We start from the raw sequence: 18,113 nt of genomic DNA on the forward strand, positions 1-18,113 counted from the left end.
CTCAGTGACCTACACTGACCTGTGTTGGTGAACATTTTGTTAAAGTTAAATGTTTTCAAGCTGACAAGTAAATTATCCAGCGAGCTAAGTTGAGCTGACCGACGTGCAGTAAGGTTTTCATGCTCTTCACTAACAGCTGATCGCTGAGAATATATCAACAGTAATAATGTCCTGTAATTCCCACGGCTCTGTATGTCACACCTGCGTATGCTTCCCCATCACATTCATCACCTGTTCCTCTGGTGTCTCTGATTGGAGCACGCAGGTGTGTGGAGCAGAGTGAAATCACACACCTAATGCTGTTTTATTCAACCTGGATCTTGGAAGTTTTGATTAACATCAGTGTCAAACATGAACTAACTCTTTGTCCCCTTCAACATTACATGTTGTTTTTTGAAGTAACAGGTTCAGTGATCTTAAAAGGCTGCGGTAACGTGTCGCTGATAAAACACTGAGTCATTTTCAAATTATTCACTTTAGTTCAATTCAGCTTTATTGTTTTATGTGAAAGTCTCCATCCTGTGTCCTTCACTTATCTTTATCCCAGGTGTGAATTGTTCACAGGACTTAAAAGAAGGACGTGTCTGTGGAAAAGGCTCCGGCCAACCTAAACTCCTCCCTCATCAGGACACAGAAGAGCCGCTGAGGCAGCGCCTTGGAGTACGCTGCTGGTCGCGGCACACAGGTGCGCAACAAGATCTCCCGGCCTGCTGGAGGAGGGAAGTCTGGTACTCTGCTGCTTCCCCCAGTTTGCTTCTTGTCAGATCCCAAGTCCTCATCGACGGGCGCCAGAAGGGCAGCCTAAAAGGGCAAAGGTCAAATGTTAGCAAACAGCAACCGATTCTGAAGAAATGTGCTGTGTGATATTCAGAAGTACTGTAACCCGAGTCTCCCACAGAGACCTGATCCAGACTACAGCTCACAAACACAGCTCCTCTACTAACACCTCACTGCAGCTGCACGCTGCTGATCCTGTCTGTGATTAGAAATGATTTCAATAAAGTAAAACAGAGGCTCGTTTTCTATGAGCGTAAACAGGGATCTCTTTTTCAGTCTCAGTGTAACAAACGTGTTTACTGAATAAGTCTTTCAGTAAAAATGTTTTTGTTAATTCAGTAAAATCTGCAAAGATGACTTGTACTGTTGGCAGCAACAAACAGAGACAACAGAGTGTGGGACAGACAGGAAGTCAGGACACGTCTATGTGCTTCACAGTGGGACTAGAACATGAACATTTCTACACACACCACAGGCAGCAACTGTGCAAACCTCCACGTCACCAAAAACACCCTGCAGGTCCCATCAGAGCAACGGCAGAGAAAACAGATGAAAGGTCTGTTAGAGAGAAAAACGCTTTGCTGCTTTCTTACCCGTATGACACCAAAAGGGTTTTGTTTTTTTTAATAATAAAGGCTTCATGTTTTACAGTTAAAGGTAAAGCTCATGCAAACATGCAGACTTATTTGTCTGATCAATGCAAAAGTTCAAACATGTCTCTTTCAAGCCTCATTATCAGCTGAGATCATAGTAAAAACACAGACAGGATCCTGATCCATCTGTTCTTTATATAATTACTGTTTTTACTGTAATGTAGAATATCATGGACATAATACACAGACTGCAGCCTAAATACTGCTAAAAACAGCTCTTTTTATTTTTAAGGTTTCACGTATTAACCTTTTATTATAAAAGTCACCTGATCCTTAGCAGGTGTGTATACAGAAATACACCAGGTCATTATTTAAGCAAAGCGAAGCCAAACTGCTCCTGTGTGACAGATGAAGTCCACCTTTAAACAGCATTTAGATGCTGCTAATGAAACTCGATTAGTGGCAGCACTGGTCTGTGGGCTGGGGACACTGGTGCCACCAGTACAGCGCGCACTTTTCACAGCGCCACCATGTGGACCAAACTGTATTCTGGGTCAAACCTGATGTTTTATCATTTACACTGAACAAAAATATAAACGCAACACTTTTGCTTTTGCTCCTGTTTTCCATGAGCTGAACTCAGAGATATGAAACATTTTCTACAAACACAAAAGACCCGACACTCGCAAGCAATGTTCCCTCTAAGCTGCGCGCGTACACAATTGCGCACTGCTGGCACGGTCTCTGCACAGAAAATCTGCGTTGCGCGCACAAAAAAAAAAAAAAAATTCACCTGAATTGAAATTAAAATGAAAACTTTAACAATCCTGTTTTGCAGTGTTAGTCAGTGACTGGCTGCTCCCGTATAGGATTAGAACGAGGCCACCTTATCCCGTAGTCCAGCCAATCACGCGATTCACATTCGTATATACGCAGCTAATCAACGTCGCTGTCAGGCTCTGACGCGTCCTTATGCGCCGACACCGGTGTTTTAGCAAAGCGGCTGATGTGGAGTGAAGCCACGTTAATGACAACGTGTACAACCATTGGAGATGTGAGCAGGACCGACGGAACAACTGACGGGAAAAGTGTGGACTTTATACCAGTTTTTAAATTGTGTTGATCGGCCGCGTACAACAAGAGTTATGATAAAAATATCTGCAATGTTTGGTTTTCTTCCTGAATACTGTCGTTGTTTATATTTACTGCGGGAAGAAACGGTGAAAACGCCGTTTTATAAGGAAAACGCTCGAAAGCCTGTGAGCAAAAACAACACCCCACCACCCTTTCCTATTGGTGGAAAAATGTACCATGTGGACCAATCAAAAATTATATGGCAAGGGTTAGAAACGGGAGGAAGTTTTAGGAGTGACGGCGGTGCTTGGAGATGTGAGAGATTTGCGACGTTTAGCGCAAATCTTATGTAGTGAGTGTGTAGTGTAGTCAGCAGTTTTGTTGTGTGTGTCAGAACAATGAGGCGACTGCTGAATGTTACAGGTGTTACAGCAGTGATACATCTGCTGTTGTCCTGCAGGTATCAGGCTGTTGTTCTCCTTCATCTCATAGTGGACACAAATTATTTTTTGGAGTGGCACAAATAATTTGTGTGGCATCAGATTTGATGCAGAACAGCTGATTGTTCTGTAAATAGTTTGAAATGTTTAATTAAAAAACGCCTTGGCTACATTTTTAGGTAAACAGCTGCAAAAAACTTTGTTTGCATAACTCGGTTACTTTTTTGAAGAAGTAACTATATAATTAATTGCCCAACATTGGTCATTATATCCTGTATTTTGCAGACAGAGTTACAGACTCTCTCCCAGACCACAGACTCATAATACAAGTCAGAGCTTTATTAAAAAAAAAAGAAAGAAAGAAAGTTGTGTTTTCAAAATTAGAGTTATTTTTACTTCCAATAGTGTTAACATACTGCACAGGTCAGGAACAAGATTTTTTGTTACATTTTCATTGTAAGTGGGCTGAAGCAGTTAATTAAAAGTAGTCTAACATGCCACACCTGTGAGGTGTGGCATGTCAAGGTGCTGATTAGACAGCATGAATATTGCACAGGTGTGTCTGAGACTGCCCACAATAAAAGGCCACTCTGAAATATGCCGTACATGTGTAGCACAATGATACATGTTGCAAAACCAGTCAGGATCCGGTTCAGCTCATGGAAACAAAAGTGTTGTGTTTATATTTGTGTTCAGTGTAACAAATACTGAGACGTCTAATAATGTTGTGTGTTGTTCATCTGAGGACGCTGCAGAGAACCAGATTATTTTTATTATCCTGTTTGTCTGTTATGTGAACCTTTAGAGGATGTACCTTATAAAGACTGAGTGTGTTTATCGCACTATGTTAAATGTAACTGTGAGCGACACGAGGCTTACTGCTCATGGTTACCTCATCAGTGGTGAAGTCAGCCAGCTTGATGCAAGAAAGAGGAAGAACAAAAGGATGAAAGAGCAACACACAGATGAAAAACAAAAACAGACTTTCTAACCGACAGAGCTGAAATCTGAACATGTCACCAGCTGCAGGAGGCAACGCTCTGAACCACGTCGTTCCTCCTCCAGATGGAGCTTTTACTGCCTATAGTCTCTTGACATACAATGGTTGGATTGTCCTATGATACTGTATCAGCTGAGCCTCAAATTCTTATGATCTCGAGCTTCTTCAGTCTCAGTGAATCCTTAGTTGGCTCAGATGCATCATCTGGTGTTTGAGTGTAACAAGGTGGTTGTAACACAAAAGGTGTGTATGTGTTTGTGTAAACAGGTGAGTGTGGTTTGTAGTGTCCAACTAAAGCAGCGTGTCTAACCAACCACATCTCCAGGGCTGAATCAGGTGACCACGAGCCATCGCTCCACAGCTGCTGAGGGAGCTACAACCCTCATTCAGCCTTTCATAGACATACGGCAATGAACTGTATGAACAATAAACTTTATTCATACACACAAATCCCTTTAGGGTTGTGTCAGCGAGGGCAAACGTGCCACATCAAATACATGGAGCTACAAGCTGTGGTGACCCACTGTCAGTAAGGGAGCTTTATTACACACACACAGCATCAAATCATAACAACAGTTACCTCAAGCTACTTCTATGTTATAAGGCAAAGACCCTGCAGTTACACAGGGAAACATTAGGTGACCGTCTGTGAGCGACAGTGGGAACCAAAGCCTCTAACAAACATCCATCGATAGATGAGGGGCAGACGGGCTGAATGCAGAGAGGTCTACTAACACATGTTGAGTGAAGAAGAAACACCCAGTGCATTATGGGGAACTTAGACCTATAACTTAGACCTGTGTGCGCCTTAGCATATGCTACTTCCGGCGCATAGCGCTTAGTTTCCGGTGTGATATTCGCTCCTTGTTCACGGTCGGGTTTTTCAACCAAATGGACGAATCAAGTGGCAATTTACATTTTTCGAGATGTCGAATGTATCTGTAGATGATGTTGATCGACTTGTCGATATTTCCCCCCCGCGCCTCAGAGCAAACGAGAGAAAGGATTCAGATTTTATACTTCTCAGTATCTGTAAACAGCGCTCCCTCGTTTATGTTATAAATAATTATAAATTTGTTGTGTTTTCTTTAACAATGTCAGAAGGAGAGAGGCACTGAGGCACCGTCTTCCGCCCCCCGATGCTCCTGCTGCGCCTCCTCCTTCTGACAGGAACTGCCTACAGAACAAGCATGAATGATGCCTGAGTGGACACACACAACTCACAAGTTCCTGGCTCTGTCAGCTCCTCTGCAGAGGGTTTCCCTAAGAAGGTGGACCTAGCAGGGTCACCGGGGGACGGGGAGCTGTGCCTCACGGCCCTCACTTCGTCGGAGAAACCCTCATGCAGAGTTCAGAAACTTGTGTGTTGAGTATGTCGCTGTGAGCCTCCACCATTTAACTAGTGGGTGCAGCCTGAACTGTCTAGAGACAGACCAGACCAGCTGCACAACACAGACACTTCCAACCTGAGGACAAATCTAAGAGAACAGAAAAAGGAAAGGAAACTTAGCTTAGAACCATGCAGCGCTACAGGAGACGGCAGCACTGCAGAGGTGAGGACCGGCACCTGTTTGAAAGAGACAAATGCACACAAAATAAGTGTTTGTTGTAGAATGTGCAGCATGAAAGTAGCATGCATGTTTTGCATAGAACTGTTTTATGCATCTGCATTTCACAAAGAATGACAAATTGGTATACGGGACAACAAATAAAATCTAATGTATAGAAAAAAGATAATAGGATATGCCCATGACAATAAGAATGATAAAGGACTTCACAAAGTCAATTTATTGCTAAAGTGTGATCTTAGAAAATTGCTATTGTGCACCACACTAAACAGAACAAATTCTGTCAAAACTTACTTTTGCAAGATCCCACAAATGTTTTGCAAGATCTTGAGAGTTTTTTCTTTGCATTTATCATGCTTCCATCAGTATCTGTAAAGCTGTACAGAGTACTGCAGCTGGTTGTTAATGAATGCAACAAAGACCACCAGATCAAAGTACACCTAGCCACGAGTGTTTCCCCTTCCACTGAGCACTATCTTCATCTCGCAAAATACATGTTCAAATTTTTTTTCTTCAATGTGCCTTGCGAGGCTCCATAACATACCTATCAATCTGTGAGCATTTCTCAGAGGCTGCAGCAACTGCAGCTTTTGAGGAAGTTGCAACAGCACATTTGTGAATTCTCACGCGTAGCCCTACAGGAACACCCACAGTTACAAATACCATAGCGACCAACATCAGTGCTACTACTGCCCACAGTTCATGTAAAGGAAACATAACGGTGTCATACAATAAACTACAGAATCAGCATTGTTGTCTGTGAAGGTTCTCAGTCATTCAGGTCATCGTAGTCAAAGGAGCTTGTAAAGAAAAGCGTCTGGACTTCTTTAAGTTGCTTGAAGACGTTTCACCTCTCATCCGAGAAGCTTCTTCACTTCATCAGCATTGTTGCACAATTCAATCTTGTTACCCTTCTTTAAAGTCCACCACCTGTGCTGCAAGTGAAGTTGATGCATTAACACATTGAAAGTTGTGGCACTTCTCATTATTTGACGTGCACAGCCGCTCTGTGTGAGGGTCAAACATTTGTTTATTCAACACCTGTGAAGGTATCAGAAAAAATGCATAGATAGCAAGAGAAGCAAATTAAAGCACTGCACGTGCTTTACGTGCTATGACATGCTGCACGTCATAAAACCCAGTTTCTTGATTAACATTTTTAAGAGTTAAGTTGTAATACTTTTGTGCATTATTAAAACAAATCCTAAAATTCTGTATCACTGTGCTGTTACGAGAAGGTAGCTTGAATGTAGGTATCTGGCCCTGTGTAAATCTTGAGCATGAGTGATGTTGTGGGACAGTGCACCAACTACACAGGTACAACAGCCGGAGAACCAAGGACCAGGAACAGCTACTTGGTGATCCCGACACAGACTCCAGCTTTCCATATCTGCATCTGCAATGAATATTAATAGAGATAAAATACAATCTTTTATCCTGTCTTCCTTCTCTCAGCCCAACCGGTCGCAGCAGATGGCCCCGCCCCTCCCTGAGCCTGGTTCTGTCAGAGGTTTCTTCCTGTTAAAAGGGAGTTTTTCCTTCCCACTGTCGCCAAAGTGCTTGCTCATAGGGGGTCATATGATTGTTGGGGTTTTCTCTGTATCTATGAAGCACCTTGAGGCGACTTTTGTTGTGATTTGGCGCTATATAAATAAAATTGAATTGAATTGAATACAATTTGCGCTCTCAGAGTGCTTCTTGTTTGTTTTTGTTGTAATCTGACTGTGGATTTTGATGTTTTTAAAAGCATAATACAGCAAAACAAACAAACAAACAAACAAACAAAACCCAGAAGGCCTTTTAAATTTCTTTAAATATTGTTCTGCTTTAGTCAAATCAAAAGATTGTATATTATTAACTTGAAATTGAATTGTGATTTTAATTTTAGGAATAGAATTTTAAGAATATTAGTTTTTACTGTCTCCAAATGGACAGGTAAAAAGCAGCTTTGAATTGACAGACCTCAAATAATAATATATTTCTTGGATTCGAGGGGGCACCCAAACTCCACCTACACTACTGTGCTAGACAGCAATATCACAGAACAGTGAACTCTTGGCACACACAAAAAATCCCCAGTGTAATCAATCCTCCACAGCAATGAAACACTGGATTATTGGGTACAGACACTCTCTTGTAGCCAAAAGGTCAGAGGGTTAGTCCTTTCCAAAGCTATCAAAACATCATTTAGCAGGGCAGCGGCAAACAGTGTCTGAAAAGTGACTTTTCATAACCACTGTCATACTTATTAGATATTAAATTTACAATTGTTTTCTTCTCTGTATTGTTATCCATTCAGAACCAATACAATTATCCTGATAGATGCAGAAGGGAATGTGATCTTCACAGAGCGCACCATGCTTGACTGTGACACAACCAAATGGAGCACCAGTTCTTTCCAGTTCAAACTGCAGGAGTGAAGACACAATGGAGGAAACCTACTCTGTGCCTTTCTGCATCATCTCTCCTTCCGTTACCTTTTCCTCACCATCTCCTTCAGCTGAGCCTCATGTGACCGCAAAGACTCATCAGCACTTTTTTTATTCAGCTAGTCACTAGCTGCCTCGTTAACATCAGTTTCATATATTTCTTACTTTTGATTTAATTTAAAGATGTATGCTAATTTTTTAAAAAAAGCAAAGATGCCAAAGGACATTTAGAGTTTTGTAGAGGAAAATATTTTACCTACATGTCATGAACCTTCTCAAAAATTATAGCTTGAATGTAATTTGGTAAATATAAGATTGGTGTGATGCCATTTTCTGTCATGAACGCTAGACATTGTGGCCCTTTCACACACATGGCAAAAGACAGGAGATGATCTGTGTTAGGCACATTACATGCAGTACGTTATGACTGGTTCTGACATTAGTGGTTTTAAATACAGCTTGTCTGGGTGAAGTGTAGAAAAGCTCGTCTGCGGTGCATGAATACATGCTTTTTGGTGTCCGATGTAACCTTCCATCCATGATTTACATTTTATGCTCTATTTTCAGGCTGCAGGCTAAATTGGCATCCTATGACAAGTCATAGGGTCACATATATTTTTCTAGAAGATTTAAGTTCACACGAGTCATCACCAGGATTACTGGCTACTTTGTAAGTTTCTGATTACCCTTTCATTGGTGTTTAGGTAATTTTGCGTCACAGCATCAAATGTTTCAATGCACTGTTAAATGCACTGGATCTTGAAAAAACAGCCTGAAAATAAATAACAGTTTATCCAAACACCTCTCTTTTTGATTGTTGCATTATGATTACGGATACAAAATAACTGTCAGGAGCCATGTGCTCACACACATATCAGTATAGGCCTAGGAAGCTGGCTCCGCTGCTTCCTGTATGACTCTAGGATTTACCCACATGCAGGTGACGTATGAGTAATGTATTTATTAATGTGAAGAAAGCTTTTTGTAACCAGATTGAACCCATGGTTAATTTGACTTCTGTTCCCTAAAAAAAAAAGAGTTCAAACTTGATATGATTTGTGAGTAATATGTACATATGTATTTTGATCTTTTGTTAGTTTTTTCCATTTAAAATCTCCCTATGGTCATTTAACCAGTATCCCTGGTTTGCAGTGTTATGCCATTGTATGTACTTTAGCTGACCTGCAACTGTTTTCAAACAGTGACCCCTCCTGCCTGTGTGGAATATTGCACCCTTCAGGATGTACCTGAACATTTGGTGTATTTAAAGATTACCTTCTTATTTTTTTAACCAGCAGAATGGGCACTGGTATCTTCACATCAATGTTTTAAAGCAATACAGCATCTAAAGAGGTGTAGAGGAGTATAAATCTAGACAAGTACAAATAGAATACCAGTGGCACAGCATTAAAAAATAATGGGTTTTTTTTATCTGATTAATTTCAGCTGTGAAACAAATTTGTGGTTGTATTACCATCACTCCATGTTTATAGGCTGTATGTAAACATCTTTATAGTTTTCTTCATATACTGTGTGCTGTAAGCATCCACCAGTCCCAGAATTAGCGCACTCTGCTAAAGGCAGCAAGAGTCCACTCGACAAAACCAAAGCATGTTTTGTAAGATTTTGCATCACTGATTAAATATATCTGAATTTATTGATTCATGCAGGAGGTGTGTAGCACATGCTCACTTTAATGTTATGTTATAATTTGGTTGCTCTTCCCATTTTTAAAAACATTATCCTTTTTTAATGCTTGTCGGCTACCCCTTGTAGTCAAAGTGTGCATAAAGGGATTTCATGCAATATCAGGAGTTTCAAAAATGTGAACCATCTCACTGGATGGCTTCACATTATGTGAAAATGGGGGAGGGGGGATTCCAGTTATTCAATGGGACGCCGTTTGTAAACTGAATGATGCTGGAATTAGTAGCAACATTTTTCCACATTTAGCTCAAAGCCTTATTAAAAACATGTTTTTTCAAGTCATTTTTCACAATATTCAAATTTCCAAAGAGGAATTGGAAAATGTTCTTTCCCTGAAAATGTCTTTTACTGAAGCTGCATCTATCCTCTCCATCTCAAGGCCTACTCTGTAAGACTATTATAACAAGTAAGTTATACAGTCACTTACATTTAATGCTTCATTGAGCTGTATGTTTAAGTGTAGAAGAAAACCAAAGATCAAAGACGACACAGTTCAGTGCCAGTTAGCAAAGATGATGCATTTTGTCCTTTGGATGTATCATATTGCTGGTCTCTGTCAGCCTCTGTGGACCTTCACCACCATCTGCACCACGCACGAGGGCTTGAGCCCATATTCAGATAGAGATGCAGAGTCGTTCACCAATAGCTTCCCAGCGACAGTCAGCCGGACTTCAGCCATAAGATATCCTACACACACAACAGAGGACAGAGATGAACCTCACAAAATATTTAAACATGTCAAAAACTATTATGTCAGGTTCCCTGAACACCACTGAAGATGCACACATTTTAAACACACTCCTGTGTCCAAAACTCCTTAGCAGTGACAACAAAGTTAATATTTCAAAATCATCCTCAGTGCACACCTTTTCCCCCACTGTGGTCAAGATGCTCTTAGCTGTTTGGTTCCTCCTGCTCAGGATTTCTTCAAAGGAAAAAAGGAAACAAAAAGCAGTTTTAAAAGTTTTTTGTTGGTGGTGTTTTTGACTTTCAAGCTCAATCAAAGCAGAAAAAGACTTCAAAACAAATTCAATTGAATGGATGGGTATAATCTTCCATTGAAAGCCAGCAAGAAATAACAGTTTTTTAGAGAGTTTTGGTCATCATACACATAACAGCAATCACTGCGTTTGCAATATAATCTGTGACTATTATGAAAGTAACATACATAACTTGAAAAGCTAAAATCAATCATAACATTAAGCTCACCTTGTTTTTGTGGAGAAGGTGATCAGGCTTTTTCTTCACGTCCTGAGACCAGGTGCACTGGATCATCACCAGCTTGTATCTTCATCCTTTTTCACTCAGTGAAGTCTTTCTCTTTGTTCCCTTTGCAACAGAAAACTACCGTGTGATCACAGGTGAAGTTAGGGATATTTTTCCTGTGCAGTTTTTATAGTGCTTCATTTGGTGAAGCTGTTGATCCACTTTGATCTCAAAGGATCTCGACGGTGGAAAAAAGTAATATTTCTCCTTACCATTAGGCTAAATATAGATATAACAATTTATAATATGTCAGCAGCATCCCCATAAGGGAGGTCTCCCTGTAGTGTCCCGAATGCAGATCCATTGTGATAAGAGAGAATGGATCAGATTTGAATGTCCTCTGTAAAGTGTGCACAGCAGTAAATGGACAGCCGTTTGAATTCTGCTTGCAGTGTTTGAGGGAATGGGAGAGTCCACGGCCTTGGAAAGACTGCTGTGAAAATCACTAAAAACACTACAAACCTGCCCAGATAACCTTTGGTTCATTGGAGGAAGTCCACGGATGTCCTTCTATCCGTCCCTGTCTCACCTCCTGGTTGAGTACAGCAAGTGGAATTGTAAATTTGTTGTTTGTCCTCGATGTAAGGTAAAGTTATGTTTTCTATGCCTGAAGAGCTATACTAAATGTATTTTTTTAAAGCGACTTCTGTGTACCATGCTCCAGCGGTGTAGCTGTATGGCAGAAGAAATAATGACAGAGACACAAAGCTTCCAAGTTTTACTTTTGATGTGGGAGTGCCTTATTTGTAATAATGTACCATGCTGTGTTTTTTAATTCCCTTTTTATAATTCTCTATCTCTCTAATTCTCTCCAAATCAAATATAATTAGTGTTGGGTTCTATTGATGAGAAATTTGCTACTAAATGTGATCTTTACAGCTGCATTATGTCTGAATCATAATGATAATAAACCTGAAAAATGTAATTCATTCATAAATGTGAAATATAGTTAATCATACATTATGTTATTACTCATTCCTTAAGATTTAGTTATTTTATGTTGACCTGTCATTGTCTGCTGCTTCTTTAGCATTAGCTTGATGGCATTAATCACTTGTGCTATTCAGGCATTTTTTCCGTGTTTTTTTTTTTGTTAGCTTTATGATGACTGCTATTTTTTCTTCTAAATTGTTTAAGGAAATCAATGTCTATTTTATTAAAACCTTGTTATGCTTAATAAACAGTTAGGGTGTAAAGCATGCATGTTACAAGCACGTAGATGCTTTTATTTACAGTTTGTCGTTGGTTTCTTCTGCTTGTGCAGTTTTCCAGCCACCTTCTTCCCGTGCAGCACACAGTCCCAACATGATCAGATGATGCAGAACAGCCGTGTGGGTCAGCATCCCCTGACACCACACCCTGAACCCACCAGCCAAAGCCCTCCCTGCAGCTGAGCCACAAACCACATATTATCTCATTTAGAAAAATGTTTTGAGTAACTGACAAAACACGTAGTTAAGATTAATTTTTAGGGGTTTTGTTGGTTTTATAAACAGTTTAGTTTGAAACACACTGAATAATTCATTAACTACATTTTAAAAATCTGAAAAGCACTGTGGCGGGGCAGGGCCGTGCAGAGAGGTTTAAAGGGACGGGTGCTCAAAGTTAAAAAGGGGCACATTGAACCAGGTTGAATAACAACAACACACATTCATCAAGAATCTAATATGGGAAGAGAAGGGCTGTGTTGATCTGAGACTGTAGACATTAAAAAGTCCATAGGAGAGATGGTAGCTGATTAAACAAGTGTCATGAGATAATAACAAAATGCAAAGATTGGTGACAGCGCTTGGAACCATAAGGCAACAAAAAACTGTGAGAAATAAATTAGGCTCTGCCTGTGAATCACTCTTTGCTTCTCTTCTTCCTTCCATCCCATCATTTCATATATCACTCTCCACTTGCTATGTGAGAACAAGGCACAACTTGTCTGTGAAGGTTCTCAGTCATCCAGGTCATCGTAATCTTTGCAAGCTCCTTTGAAGGCACAACTTGCTATTGCAATAAACTATAATCTAATTATCCACACCTAACAACTCTTGCACTTAATCTATAATAAAATGATGACAGAAAAATGTTATAGCACTGCCTTTAGTAGCCTCACACAGCTCCTGCTGTTTCCTCCTCATGTCCTTACCAGGCATGTCTGGACAATGTTATATCATGAGTAATATTTTTAAAAATCCATCTAAATAAAACACACACATGCACGCACACACAGTGACATTTTAGACCTTCTTCAGAATACTGTATATACTATGGGCATCACGGTGCTGATCCATAATCCTTACATTATTATTTATTACTAGAGCTACAATAATAACGCAATGAGGAGGGGGAAGTAATAAATATGAAATAATGTATTTATGATGATTCCATTTGTTTCACTATCCACTCTGTGCAGGGGCAAAGCTTATTACATTTTTAAACTGCAGAGATACAATAATTTTACTGCTGTAAAATCCAACTTTTGTCTTATTTAAAATATAAATCTAATATAATCTGCTTCTTAATGTATGTTCTTTAAAATACAGCGTGTGTTTTTAATATATTATAATTATAATAATTATTATGTGGACATGCATATTAGATCGTTTTTTAGTGAAATATAATCCCTCCAGAAAGGCAGGAAAAGCCCGGAAACTTACTTTAAAACTAAATATGTTCCCTAAAACGGTGACAGAGCTACAGATCCATGACAGCCTTACACAGGTAGCCAGCAGCTGTGACCAGCACTGCTTGTGCAGTTAATAAAAGGACAGGTAATGTTTGTCGCGCTGTTGCACACACAGCACGCTCGTTTGTTTCAGTTCGTCAGTTGCCACAAGACAACTTACCAACGTGTACGTAATAAGCTAATACTCCTGGGTGCTACACACTACAGTGCACGCTGTGCACCTACTTACTGGGTTTGTCGCATCAGTCTGTGTCTCTGAGTTAACTTGTGTTTCTCCTACAGCTCCGGACCGCAACAAATGCGCGTGCTCTTTGTGAGCTCGTTCCCGGCTCGTAACCAGCGCGTTCTGCCGTCAAGGGCGATCATTGGTTAAATGTGATCATGTGACTGATGCAAGCCAGATCCTTTTATTTAGCAAAACTGTGATTAATAGTTAAATATTATTGTTGATGGGCACAGACAAGACTCCGCACGCACACACACACACATAAAAAAATAAATAATTTTTTTTTAAAAAGTTGCCTCAACAAAAGGGCACTTTGGGCACCCATCAGGAAAGGGGCGGGTGCTCAAGCCCCTCTAGCCCCCCCTCTGCACGTGCCTGTGGCGGGGTGTGGTTTGTGGCTGAGCAGCATCAGGGGAGGGGTGGAGCAGTGGGTGTGTGTGTGTGTCCATCCATCCCTAGGTGAAGCTGCACCCGATGAAGGAGAGGAAGAGCGCAAATAAGTGGGGCTAAAAACCACAGCACTTCTCAACGGTTTTTCAGATAGAATCAGATAGAAGCGCATTCTCCTTTATAAATATGTGTATCCCTTCGTTACCATGGGAACGAAGATAAAGGAAGTTGTAGAGTCAATGCGGACTTTGTGGACATTTGAAAAGGTCAGGAGTTAAGAGTGGGACACTTGGGGTTTTTTCTTCTTTTTTTCTTTTTCTTTTTGCCACAAGACCGGAAAAACGGCATGTGTCCCTAAGTTGCGGCTTCGGTACGTTGGGATCTACCTATCCGAAGAGGAAGACGCATAAAGGGAGTGACTTTTTTTTTTTTTTAATTGGCAGATAATTTCAAATGCAGCGTTTCTATCAGCTCAACAAATGTCAGCACACACAAACTGTGTGTAGTGTGTAGCACAGTGCGTTGGTAGCCAAATCGCCGGCTGCGGTGTTTGACACGAAGAAACAAGAAATCAAGCTGAGACAAGAAGAAGGTTTAGAAAGACAAGACAGGAGAGGAAGAAGAGACGTTACATTTAAAGGTAAGGACTCCTCATTTAAAGATCACGTGTAAGTCCTCGTGTTTTTAAATCACATACTGGGTCTGTACAGGTAACATTATGTTTTTTACATAGTGTGAAACGTGCTACAAATCAAACTTAGGTAGACTGTGTTACTTAAAGGCTGCAGGAAAATACTCGGTTGTGTTTAAAAAGGTTAGTTTGCTGTACTGTGATGGATTTAAAGCAAATAAGGATCCTAACTGCAAAAGAAAATAATTTTCAAAAAGGTTGAAATATCTAAAGCAATGGCAGATTTAAAAAAAAACACACACACAATATAAACAACAGACTGCAGGGAGGTTCTGTTCTGTGATGTCACAATCAAGCTGGTCTGAATAGAGATACAGTCCCGATCAAAAGTTTAAGACCTCTTGAAAAATTGCAACAAAAAAATAAAAAAGTCATATTTTGCATGGTTGGATCTTAACAAGGTTCCAAGTAGAGCTTCAACATGCAACAAGCAGAAATTGGACAAAAGCATTTTTTGAGCATCCAATTTATTGAAAACAAACAGAAAAATAAACAGAAATCAAAGTTCCAAACATGAACTCAGTAATGAATAGCTTCACAGCTATTGCTGATCACTTCAAAAAATTTGTTGCGGCTCTGTTATAGCATCACACAAACATCTCACATAAGCTCTATCTCTACAGTTTTATGTCGCACTCATAGCACACTATGCCCACATTTGTGGAGAGCAACCTTTGCATCATTTGTGGTAATGGGAAACAGTAAGGCATTTTGTACCAGGAGCTCGTTTTGCTTGTCGACCCCTAACAGTCAGCAGATAACATGTTAATCAGGTTATGTTATGACAATCCCTGCAGCACATCCATTTAAATGTCTTGGAGACGTGAGCGGGGGGGCCAACTTCACTCACTCTTCAAATCCAACAAAAGTGGTATCAAACGTTTGTGCTGCGTTTGTGCTGCAAAAATTTTCGTTTGTGCTGCTATCATTTTAAAGATATTAATAAAAATTTCTAGAGGTCATCAGAGGTCAACCAGCCCCCTCATATTAATGGAATCAAACAAAATTGGTGTCAATCAGTTGTGCTATGTTTGTGCTGGTTTGTGCTGCTAAAGTTGTCGTTTGTGCTGCTTCTGTTTTCAAAGACATTAATGAAAATGTAAAGGTCAAATGTACTGTTTATAAGATTGGGGAAAACTGCAGTCAGCTGAGACTGAAGAAGTCACTTGGATGAGTGACGAAACGTTTCTCCCACTGAAAGTGTCCGGATGAACAGAATCAACCTTTTGGAATTTACTTACCCGGATGATTAAGCACGCATCAAGACGTTTTTTTATTAATATTTTTAAAATGATAGCGGCACAAACAACAACTTTAGGAGCACAAACCAGCACAAACATAGCACAACTGATTGACACCAATTTTGTTTGATTCCATTAATATGACGGGGCTGGTTGACCTCTGATGACCTCTAGAAATTTTTATTAATATCTTTAAAATGATAGCAGCACAAACGAAGATTTTTGCAGCACAAACGTAGCACAAACGTTTGATACCACTTTTGTTGGATTTGAAGAAGGTGGGGGGGCCAACTTCACTCACATTTTGGAGACCGTTGATCAAACGTAAATATGTCCAGTCACTTTTGATTCAACCTGCTTAGCTTGATCTCACATTTGCCGTTTCCTCTATCTCTATCCCCTGTGTGTGTCTGTTTGTGTGCTTGTGTGTTTGTGAGTGTGTGTGTGTGTGTGCGTGCGATGATCTCACATTTGTCATTTCTTCTTTCTCTCTCCCCTTGTCTTGTGTGTGTGAGTGAGAGAGAGATTATCATCTAACATTTGCCATTTCCTCTAGCTCTTTCCCCTGTGTGTGGGTGCATGTGTAAAGGTAAGAAGCTTAGTAATGAAGTAAATGAATTCATTGACGGGTGAACAAACAAGGGCAACACGGTGGCACAGTGGTTAATATAGTTGCCCGCACAGCAAGAAGGTCCTGAGTTCAACTCCACTATCAGGCTGAGGTCTTTCTGTATGGACTTCTCATGTTCTCAAAGTGTTTGTGGGGGTTCACTCCACGTGCTCCGGCCTCTTTCCAAAATCCTAGTTTGTGGAGAAACTCTGAAATGCTCTTAAGTGTCTAGGGTTGTCTGTATCTGTGTTAGCCCTGTAACAGACTGGTGACCTGTCGAGGGTGCACCCTGCTTCTCGCCCTAAGATAGCTGGGATAGGCTCGAGCTGCCCTGTGACACTGGAAAAGAAACACAGCAGAGAATGGATGGGTGGCTGATCAAACGTAAACATTTCCAGTCACTTTCAGTTCAAGCTGCTTAGCATGATCTCACATTTGCCAATTTCTCTATCTCTTCCCCCTCTGTTGTGTGTGTGTGAGATATTCTCACTTTTGCCATTTCTTCTGTCCCTTTCAACTGATCTGTGAGTGTGTGTGTGTGTGTGTGTGTGTGTGTGTGTGTGTGTGTGTGTGTGTGTGTCCCACATATTGCATACTCTGCTTTTGTCCTCAAATCAGGTAGGAAGTGTCTGTGTGGTTGAGCTGGTCTGGTCTGTCTAGACTTTCACTAGATAGATCGGGCTGCACCCACCTGTGAAACAGGTGGAGGGTCACCAGGACATGCAGAACTCGCTGACAGACTCCTGGCCACCTCTTGCCTCCTTAGTAGAAAGGGGCCACTCCCAGAGGCAGAGGGCTGTGAGGCACCGCCCGCCGGGCCCTCTCCTTTGGGAAAACCCTCAACACTGGGCCGAACCTTGGAGTTCTGTATGTCCATTCAGGCACACTCCATGCTTGATCTGTGGGCAATTCCTCTCAGAAGTGGAGGTCACGGTGGAGGCGTCCGAGGGCGGAAGGCGTTCCCTCAGTGGCTCTCCTCTTCTGAGATTGTGTAAAAACAAAAATCAATGTAGTGTAAGCAGCTTGAAAGAAAGTAACTGAACTTTTTTAAATTTCTGGGAGACGGTTGCTCACACGCGGGCGGCACAGTGGTTAGCACCGTTACCGCACAGGAAGAAGGTCTTGAGTTCAGCTCTACCGTCGCTCTGTGTGGAGTTTGCATGTTCTTCCTGATTTTGCGTGGGTTCTTTCCTAGTACTTCGGCTTCCTGCCACAGTCCAACGACCTGCAGTTAGTGGCAATAGGTAATCGAAGAGTGTAAATTGGTGATAGGTGCGAATGGTTTTCTGCGTCTATGTGTTAGTCCTGTAACAGACTGGTGACCTGTCGAGGGTGCACCCTGCTTCTCGCCCTAAGATAGCTGGGATAGGCTCGAGCTGCCCTGTGACACTGGAAAAGAAACACAGCAGAGAATGGATGGGTGG

General features: G+C 41.0%; 3 long non-coding RNA genes across 6 annotated transcripts in view; 1 reads left to right on the top strand and 2 right to left on the bottom strand.

The window, feature by feature from the left end:
- Positions 1 to 475: 475 nt before the first annotated feature.
- The window catches only part of LOC309718875, a 236,129-nt gene continuing 218,491 nt past the window's right edge, over positions 476 to 18,113 (bottom strand). The window contains exons 4-6 of one of the 3 annotated variants that reach the window (XR_014280094.1): positions 3,777 to 3,922; positions 1,270 to 1,290; positions 476 to 801 (exon numbers count right to left, since the gene is read on the bottom strand). This is a non-coding gene — a long non-coding RNA (uncharacterized lncRNA). Of the gene's footprint in view, positions 802 to 1,269; positions 1,291 to 3,763; positions 3,923 to 18,113 lie in introns of all 3 variants that reach the window. The other 2 variants (XR_014280095.1, XR_014280096.1) reach the window with 2 other exon arrangements.
- LOC309718630 lies at positions 4,968 to 8,680 on the top strand. Its single transcript, XR_014280040.1, has 2 exons — positions 4,968 to 5,437; positions 7,752 to 8,680. It is a non-coding gene; the product is annotated as an uncharacterized lncRNA (long non-coding RNA).
- LOC309718628 lies at positions 9,033 to 14,129 on the bottom strand. Of its 2 annotated transcripts, XR_014280039.1 has the most exons (6): positions 13,761 to 14,129; positions 12,088 to 12,244; positions 11,317 to 11,386; positions 10,798 to 10,917; positions 10,455 to 10,513; positions 9,033 to 10,275 (listed from the first exon to the last, which is right to left on the bottom strand). It is a non-coding gene; the product is annotated as an uncharacterized lncRNA (long non-coding RNA). The 2 variants fall into 2 exon arrangements; XR_014280038.1 differs by lacking the exon at positions 12,088 to 12,244.

This window comes from Aulonocara stuartgranti, assembly GCF_965226115.1.
Source record: "Aulonocara stuartgranti genome assembly, chromosome: 12".
NCBI lineage: Eukaryota > Metazoa > Chordata > Actinopteri > Cichliformes > Cichlidae > Aulonocara > Aulonocara stuartgranti.